At 36.1% G+C, this 8,755-nt stretch overlaps 2 long non-coding RNA genes across 2 annotated transcripts; one reads left to right on the top strand and one right to left on the bottom strand.

Annotated features, from left to right (window-relative positions):
• Positions 1–1,201: 1,201 nt before the first annotated feature.
• Positions 1,202–2,724, top strand: LOC148155919 (uncharacterized). Its single transcript, XR_015765135.1, has 2 exons — positions 1,202–2,357; positions 2,504–2,724. It is a non-coding gene; the product is annotated as an uncharacterized LOC148155919 (long non-coding RNA).
• A 1,601-nt stretch (positions 2,725–4,325) lies between these two features.
• On the bottom strand, positions 4,326–7,983 carry LOC148155918 (uncharacterized). Its single transcript, XR_015765134.1, has 3 exons — positions 6,837–7,983; positions 6,567–6,690; positions 4,326–5,735 (listed from the first exon to the last, which is right to left on the bottom strand). It is a non-coding gene; the product is annotated as an uncharacterized LOC148155918 (long non-coding RNA).
• Positions 7,984–8,755: the final 772 nt, after the last annotated feature.

Here is an 8,755-nt window from a genome sequence, read left to right as displayed (position 1 = left end):
GGCTCCTTTATATCGTCCCCCACGCCATCGCGCCGCTGTGATTTGTCAACCGTTTTGTGTTTTACCCAAAAGTCGCGTGGGCCGTGCTGAGTGTTTATCCCCATATCTCTGGGAGAGGGCGTTTTTCCCAAGCTAATCCCGATTTACTCCTCCATAGAGCCCATCTGGATCCCCCCCAGTCTCCCTCTCCCTCACACACTTTTCACATGTTCGTCAGTTTCCACTGGTAAAGATCATGAATCAGGTAGGAGTGTGTCCAATAGCATTAACCCACAGCGGAGCTCGAATCATAGATTGGAGCCATGGAGGGACTGTGAGTTGCGCCGGGTGGGAAGCGGGAGGCGGCTGCCTTGGAAAGGTGGACGGTAACTGTCTCAATCCATCTCAATTTGCTAAGTTTTTATAACTTAATTCACAAGGGAGTTTAACATGACAAATTTAAGTCACTCTTACTCAAATAATTTATTTTGTTCTAATAAACATTTAAAATCTCTTGGACTTAATTTTACAAAACGTCAACTCAAACTTTTAAGTAGTTCCAAACTAAATATTTTATAACTTCTTAGTTTACAGCCTACTACTCTTTTTACAGTGTCCTCTAAGTTACAAATCATTTCCTTAAAGGATCTTTTTACTTTGACTTTACTTGAAAGAATTAATTTCAATACCATATTTGTATCCTGTCTGACACCATGACTCAAGCTTACCAGGGACAGATTCTGTATCAACCAGGGTGCTGTGGTGGCGCAGGGGTATGGAAAGCCATTTGCGCCAAAATTGAATAAATAAATAAATGGGTTAAATAAATAAAAAATGAGTAAAATAAATCAAAAAATGAAGTAAATGAGTGAAATAAATAAAAAATTTGTTAAATAAATAGTTTAGCTTTTTCATTAAACCAATTTTTAATTTATTTATTTTTCATATTATCAATTTCCCAATTTCTCTTTTTTATTTATCTATTTGTCATTTATCCCTTTATCCATTTACCCATTTTTCATTAATCTATTTTTCATTTGTCCATTTTTCATTTATCCCTTTATCTATTTACCCATTTTTCATTAATCTATTTTTTAATTTAACCGTTTTTCCATTTCCTATTTCCATTAACCCGATTTGCTATTTCCCACTTTCATTAATCAATTTCTCATATATCCCTTTTCTTACTTACCCATTTTCTTTTATCTATTTTTCATTTACCCATTTTTCATTAATCTCTTTATCTATTTACCCATTTTTCATTAATCTATCTTTTAATTTAACCATTTTTCCATTTCCTTTTTCCATTAACCCGATTTTCCTATTTCCCACTTTCATTAATCAATTTCTCATATATCCCTTTTTTTATTTACCCATTTTCTTTTATCTATTTTTCATTTACCCATTTTTCATTAATCTCTTTATCTATTTACCCATTTTTCATTAATCTATCTTTTAATTTAACCATTTTTCCATTTCATTTTTCCATTAACCCGATTTTCCTATTTCCCACTTTCATTAATCAATTTCTCATATATCCCTTTTTTATTTACCCATTTTCTTTTATCTATTTTTCATTTACCCATTTTTCATTAATCTCTTTATCTATTTACCCATTTTTCATTAATCTATCTTTTAATTTAACCATTTTCCATTTCCTTTTTCCATTAACCCGATTTTCTATTTCCCACTTTCATTAATCAATTTCTCATATATCCCTTCTTTATGTACCCATTTTTCTTTAACCTATTTTTCATTTAACTTTTGTTTGAAAAACTTTTAATTTTCCCATTTTCCAATTTCCCTTATTCATTTAGTATTTCCTTATTTTCTTATTTATCACATTCTATTTTCCCCGCTAAACTTAGGGGGAAAAATAAATGCAAATGAGGAGTGGCACGTCATCAGGCTACAACTTCCCCAATTGGTTGGTTAGCGTCACACCTACTTTGCTTTCAAGAAAGATGGCGACCTACTAACGGGTTATCAATAAGCATAAGCTCATTAACTTCATTAGAAAATAGTGTTATTACTCCTGACTTTATTTTTGTGTGGCCGCTCAGACAGAACGTGTTTCAGCTGGCGGCTCTGATGGACTCAGAGCTTCACCGTCGGGGGTTTTTATAGTTTGGACGAAGCGGCCGCTGAAGTTGGCTTACGATTGAAGGTTCAGGACGCCTTCGTAGCTACCAGCTGCGATTCAACTATAAGGAGCAGACTTGACTGTACATCGTAAGTGAACTGCAATATCCAGTGGCAGCTCTACGGAGCATCGAGCTGAAAGAATGACGGTGGCAAGCCTTGGAGATCTGCATCGGAGGCCATCTTTCAGACATGCACCGCTGCTGTCCGTCCAGGATCCTCCGGTTGCCCAGACGGTAAGCTAACGCTGATGTTTTCCAACTATAGTCATATTTGTAACCAAACTTGAGGGCAACAGGTGTACTTTTGACCGCCACCAGGTCAAAAGTACAGCTTGTTTTTGCAGCACATTCATTAATGTTTCTATCGTGTATGTTTTCAGATGTTAAGCTGTCACAGCAGACCATCCTGCAGGCCTCTGGTCTCTGTTTCCAGTGGGCTCACAGCTTCAGGGTGACCAGAGACCTTCACCTTTCTGGAGCAGGAACACCCGGCCAAATGCACTGGTGACACATTTAATTTAAAAAATGTGGCTGTTCTTATAGCATTGATATGCAAGAACCATCTACTGTTTTTAATAATAAAAATATATATATTATGAAATCTGTGTTCCTTCTCATTTGTGTAGTTCTAATTTAATCAAATCTCATGTTTTCACATCCCAGAGACAATAAGATGGATAGTTTGTTTGTGGCTTTAACCCATTCATTCCAAATTTTTCCCAAACATGTAAATATGAAAATCCGATGTCATTGATAGCCCTTTGAACTAATCAGGGAAATAATTTTAAAAATTGTGGAAAAGTATGTAAAAAAGTGTGTTTTATGTTCGGTCACAATTGTGACCGGTGGGATAATATGGTGTTCTAATACTAAGATGAGCTAAAAGTGCTTTTTCCAAATAGACATGATCATAATATGTGAACATTGTTTCTTTAGTAGAATATATCTTGCCACAGCATTACTTTAGTGCAACATTTGCTCTGTAAAGTACAAATTTGACTATCAATATATTCTAAACCAAGGTAAATTTGAGTGCTTGAGTGTTTATGCATAATTATATTGAACTTCAGTCAGTTGTAGTGTCATCACAGTAACATAGATCATAAAGATAACATCTACAGTAGAGGCTTTCATTTATATTTCTGAAAATTATGAACATTTGTCACACTGTCATAAAGTAAAACTCAATAGACTTAGTCCAGGGGTCTCCGTCTCCAGGATTTAGGGCCTGTGTCATGCATCTTTTCCATCCGCCTCTGCTTCAGCACACCTGAATCAGGTGATAAGCAGGACTCTGGAGAACTGGACTGCATACTGAGGGTGATCCATTTAATTCAGGTGTGTTGGACCAGGAACACACCTGAAAGTTGCAGGATACCGGACCCCAAGGCCTGGAATCAAAGGAGAGTAGTATGGCTCCTTCTCACCATTTGGTGACTTTGGTTTTCTTCAATTTTAGGTTATTTCATCTCTTTCTTACTTTCCATGTTCTTTCTTGAAGCACTCAGTGTGCAATAAAACCTTGAATTTCTCCAACGCATGGGTGGTGCAAAAGCAACAACTGGAACAACATCTCTGGAAACGACTCTTGCATTGACTGACCAGAAAGTGTCTTGGTTACATCTCGTCATAACTTGAAGAGAAGTGTCCATTTGAGATCTATTTCCATGACCTGCTGGCCTTATACCAAACCTTTGCATAAGATAATAAGCCATGATGAGCAAATCAGTTGCTCCTCCTACGACACATTTGTAAAATAATATCTGAAAGGTAAATGGCCTGTACTTGTGTAGTTCTTTATCAAGTCCAAATGACCTGAAAATGTTTTCACCACATTTAGTCATTCACCCATTCACACACACATTCACACACCGACAGCAGTAAGCTACTATATTGTAGCTACAGCTTGCCTGCCACAGTTTGACAGAAGTAAGGCAGTCATACACCGGCTCCTCCACCAGGGTCCTCTGACTACCACCAGCTGGCATGGTGGCTGAATTGTCCTCTTGATCAAGGTCACAACTACTGACACAAAGTGGGGGTTCCAGCAGGCAACCCACCAGGTACAAGATAAACTCCAACCTCCTAGGCTACCGGCACCGTTTCAGGTGTGCTTTTGGTATGGACCATGTTGAGAACGAGAATCTCAATCGATGAATCATAATTTGTATTGACACACGGAGCATAAAATCAGCCAAGAAAAGCATTCAGACTTTACTTATTTTATTAACTTTCAGCGCTGAAAGGAGACGCTTTACCATTACATCCGAGAAGAGTTTCTAAAAAAGTCTGTGCAGCGTCTGAGGAGAAGGAGGAGGGTAGCTGATTATATGGACTGAAGACACTGCCTGAAATCACACCATGTCTCTGTGGCCTGATAAGTTTCTGTTTCTCGTGAGAAATGGACCTTAGTGTCTAACAGAATCAAAAATGTAACTCTTTACTATGGGCCCTTTGTCTAACAGCGTGTGACTCTTTCTCGACCTTGGTAAAGCATCTCAACAACCACCATCACTTCTTGGACCTGACCATGACATTGAACCTTGAGGGGGTTTGGTCATAAAGGTCTACACCTCTCATGTGCTCATTGATCTAGTTGACATCAGTCTCTATATAATTCTTCATCTTTGTTTCCATTAGGAAAATATTGTTGTTTTTCTAGTGGATCAGCAGTTTCTCATCTTGTGTTGGAACCTCATTTGGATCCTCTTTAAAGGGTACATCAAAGAGACAGCTGTCCCTTCGTCATAAACTTTTGCAGGTGGTAACAGAGTACCACATGCCTGATGAAGGGTCAGATTATCCTCTTTTCCCATGAACTGATCATATGCATTCAAAATCAGGCATGGAAAATGGCCCATCTTCCCCTTATAGTCCATGTTTAAGCCATCACTATCAAAATCAGTAAGGGTTCCATTTTTCTCACAACTACATTGTTGTATGCTTTGTCTGGCTATAACAAAGTCCAACAAATCAAGAACCAAACTCAAAATTAATCTTAAAAAGGAAGAAGTTAGGAATTGGAAGAATATGGTATGTATTTAAATAAGTGGACCTATTGGTCAAACGTATTCTCCCACCTGTCACTATTATGACCGTCAACATGTTTACACATCCTGCTCACACACCTAACAAATTTTTATAAATGCAAAGGTGAATATCATAACTAGACACTTTAAAGATGATGTGCACCAAAAATCTTTGTTGTATGTTTATTTAAACATACATTGCTATCCTCTTCTTGGGGAGGTTTGTGGCACTCTTTTTCTCGCCGAGGTGCAACCAAGATTTAATCAGCTCTAGTCATGTGATAATTTAGTCTAAACATGTGATACTGCATAAGTATTATCCAAACACTAAACTTTGAATGTTTGCTGAACATTAACTGAAAATTTAATCAGCAAGCTTTTTAGAGTCCTTGAAAGTGAAAAAAAAATTCATTTTTCCTCTGATGTTTGGGTGAACTCTTCTCTGCGGAGGTCGGCCATCTCTCTGGTTCTTCCTGAAGGAGATCCATCAGGAGTTCTGGTGCTGCTCACAGTGCAGACGGTTCTCCTCCCTGTTTGCTGTTGTCCCTCTCTCAGCCAGAATCTCCAGTCATTTTTCTTGATCCTTGAATAAACATAACAGAATATGTTCTGGGTGTTATTTATGATTCGTTTGTTAATTAAAACAATGTTTAATATAAAAATAAGATTAATTTATTTCCTTAACAATTCCTTCTCCTGTTCCCTCAGAAGGAAAGAGTTTAGGACTCACTAATTACATTTACTCAAATATAGTTGAGTAACTTTTTGAAACTCAAATGAAGTTTTAGGAGTACCGTTACTATGCTGAACTTTTTACTTTTACTCAGGTCATTTTATTATGAAGCATCACTATTCTTATTTAAACAAATTTTTTATTTTGTCTTTAAAAAACTAAAAATTCCGCTGAACTTTATATTTTGAGCCCTCTAATTGTGTAATTTTTTAAGATATGAAATAATTGATAACTTGATCAGTTACTCAGTACTTGTATACTTTTTACCAAATGCTTCTTTACTCATGTGTAATTTCTTATTCAGCTACTTTTTACTTAAACATGTAAGTAAGAGATAAACATGAGTAAAAACATGTTTGGAGTACAAATTATGGAACAGTAACCAAATGTTGAGGCACATATGTTGAACAAAAACAGGGAAACTAAGGTGGCCAAGTTATACATCCACAAAGAACTACTGAAATTAATAGTCATAATTACTTTATATGAATACGACATGTATGCATGTGGGCCACACTTGGCACATTTCAGGGATGTAACCAATAGGGACAGATTTTAGCAGGAGTTCAGCTTTTATCCATTCTGCATTCTGTACCCTCACTAAGGTCACTGTATTCAGGTAGTCTGTTTACAAACATCAGCGTTAATTTACCCCCACATTTTTTAAATTAAATGTGTCACCAGTGCATTTGGCCGGGTGTTCCTGCTCCAGAAAGGTGAAGGTCTCTGGTCACCCTGAAGCTGTGAGCCCACTGGAAACAGAGACCAGAGGCCTGCAGGATGGTCTGCTGTGACAGCTTAACATCTGAAAACATACACGATAGAAACATTAATGAATGTGCTGCAAAAACAAGCTGTACTTTTGACCTGGTGGCGGTCAAAAGTACACCTGTTGCCCTCAAGTTTGGTTACAAATATGACTATAGTTGGAAAACATCAGCGTTAGCTTACCGTCTGGGCAACCGGAGGATCCTGGACGGACAGCAGCGGTGCATGTCTGAAAGATGGCCTCCGATGCAGATCTCCAAGGCTTGCCACCGTCATTCTTTCAGCTCGATGCTCCGTAGAGCTGCCACTGGATATTGCAGTTCACTTACGATGTACAGTCAAGTCTGCTCCTTATAGTTGAATCGCAGCTGGTAGCTACGAAGGCGTCCTGAACCTTCAATCGTAAGCCAACTTCAGCGGCCGCTTCGTCCAAACTATAAAAACCCCCGACGGTGAAGCTCTGAGTCCATCAGAGCCGCCAGCTGAAACACGTTCTGTCTGAGCGGCCACACAAAAATAAAGTCAGGAGTAATAACACTATTTTCTAATGAAGTTAATGAGCTTATGCTTATTGATAACCCGTTAGTAGGTCGCCATCTTTCTTGAAAGCAAAGTAGGTGTGACGCTAACCAACCAATTGGGGAAGTTGTAGCCTGATGACGTGCCACTCCTCATTTGCATTTATTTTTCCCCCTAAGTTTAGCGGGGAAAATAGAATGTGATAAATAAGAAAATAAGGAAATACTAAATGAATAAGGGAAATTGGAAAATGGGAAAATTAAAAGTTTTTCAAACAAAAGTTAAATGAAAAATAGGTTAAAGAAAAATGGGTACATAAAGAAGGGATATATGAGAAATTGATTAATGAAAGTGGGAAATAGAAAATCGGGTTAATGGAAAAAGGAAATGGAAAATGGTTAAATTAAAAGATAGATTAATGAAAAATGGGTAAATAGATAAAGAGATTAATGAAAAATGGGTAAATGAAAAATAGATAAAAGAAAATGGGTAAATAAAAAAGGGATATATGAGAAATTGATTAATGAAAGTGGGAAATAGGAAAATCGGGTTAATGGAAAAATGAAATGGAAAAATGGTTAAATTAAAAGATAGATTAATGAAAAATGGGTAAATAGATAAAGAGATTAATGAAAAATGGGTAAATGAAAAATAGATAAAAGAAAATGGGTAAATAAAAAAAGGGATATATGAGAAATTGATTAATGAAAGTGGGAAATAGGAAAATCGGGTTAATGGAAAAAGGAAATGGAAAAATGGTTAAATTAAAAGATAGATTAATGAAAAATGGGTAAATAGATAGAGATTAATGAAAAATGGGTAAATGAAAAATAGATAAAAGAAAATGGGTAAGTAAGAAAAGGGATATATGAGAAATTGATTAATGAAAGTGGGAAATAGCAAATCGGGTTAATGGAAATAGGAAATGGAAAAACGGTTAAATTAAAAAATAGATTAATGAAAAATGGGTAAATAGATAAAGGGATAAATGAAAAATGGACAAATGAAAAATAGATTAATGAAAAATGGGTAAATGGATAAAGGGATAAATGACAAATAGATAAATAAAAAAGAGAAATTGGGAAATTGATAATATGAAAAATAAATAAATTAAAAATTGGTTTAATGAAAAAGCTAAACTATTTATTTAACAAATTTTTTATTTATTTCACTCATTTACTTCATTTTTTGATTTATTTTACTCATTTTTTATTTATTTAACCCATTTATTTATTTATTCAATTTTGGCGCAAATGGCTTTCCATACAGGGGTAGAGCACAATCCACATAAGGAAGACTTAGTCCTTGACGCAGCCTTTGCAGGTTTGATGCCCAACCTGATGACCTTAGCTGCAGGTCTTCCTCTCTGTCATTGACCACTTTCCTGAATAACTACGCTCAAATAAAGGATTCCTCAGCCAAAAACCCTTTGAAAAAAGAGATCTTTTATTAATTTACTTCTTTATTTGAAGTAAACTAAATGATTTGAGTAAGACTGACTTAGATTTGTCATCTTAAACTTACTTAATAAATTTGTTAAAAAAGAAAATTAACAAATTGAGCTGGATGATTATAATATATTG

Source organism: Poecilia mexicana, unplaced genomic scaffold, assembly GCF_051168715.1.
Source record: "Poecilia mexicana isolate PSO_F unplaced genomic scaffold, ASM5116871v1 scaffold_13, whole genome shotgun sequence".
Classification (NCBI taxonomy): domain Eukaryota; kingdom Metazoa; phylum Chordata; class Actinopteri; order Cyprinodontiformes; family Poeciliidae; genus Poecilia; species Poecilia mexicana.
This window is presented reverse-complemented; position numbering and strand designations above follow the sequence as displayed.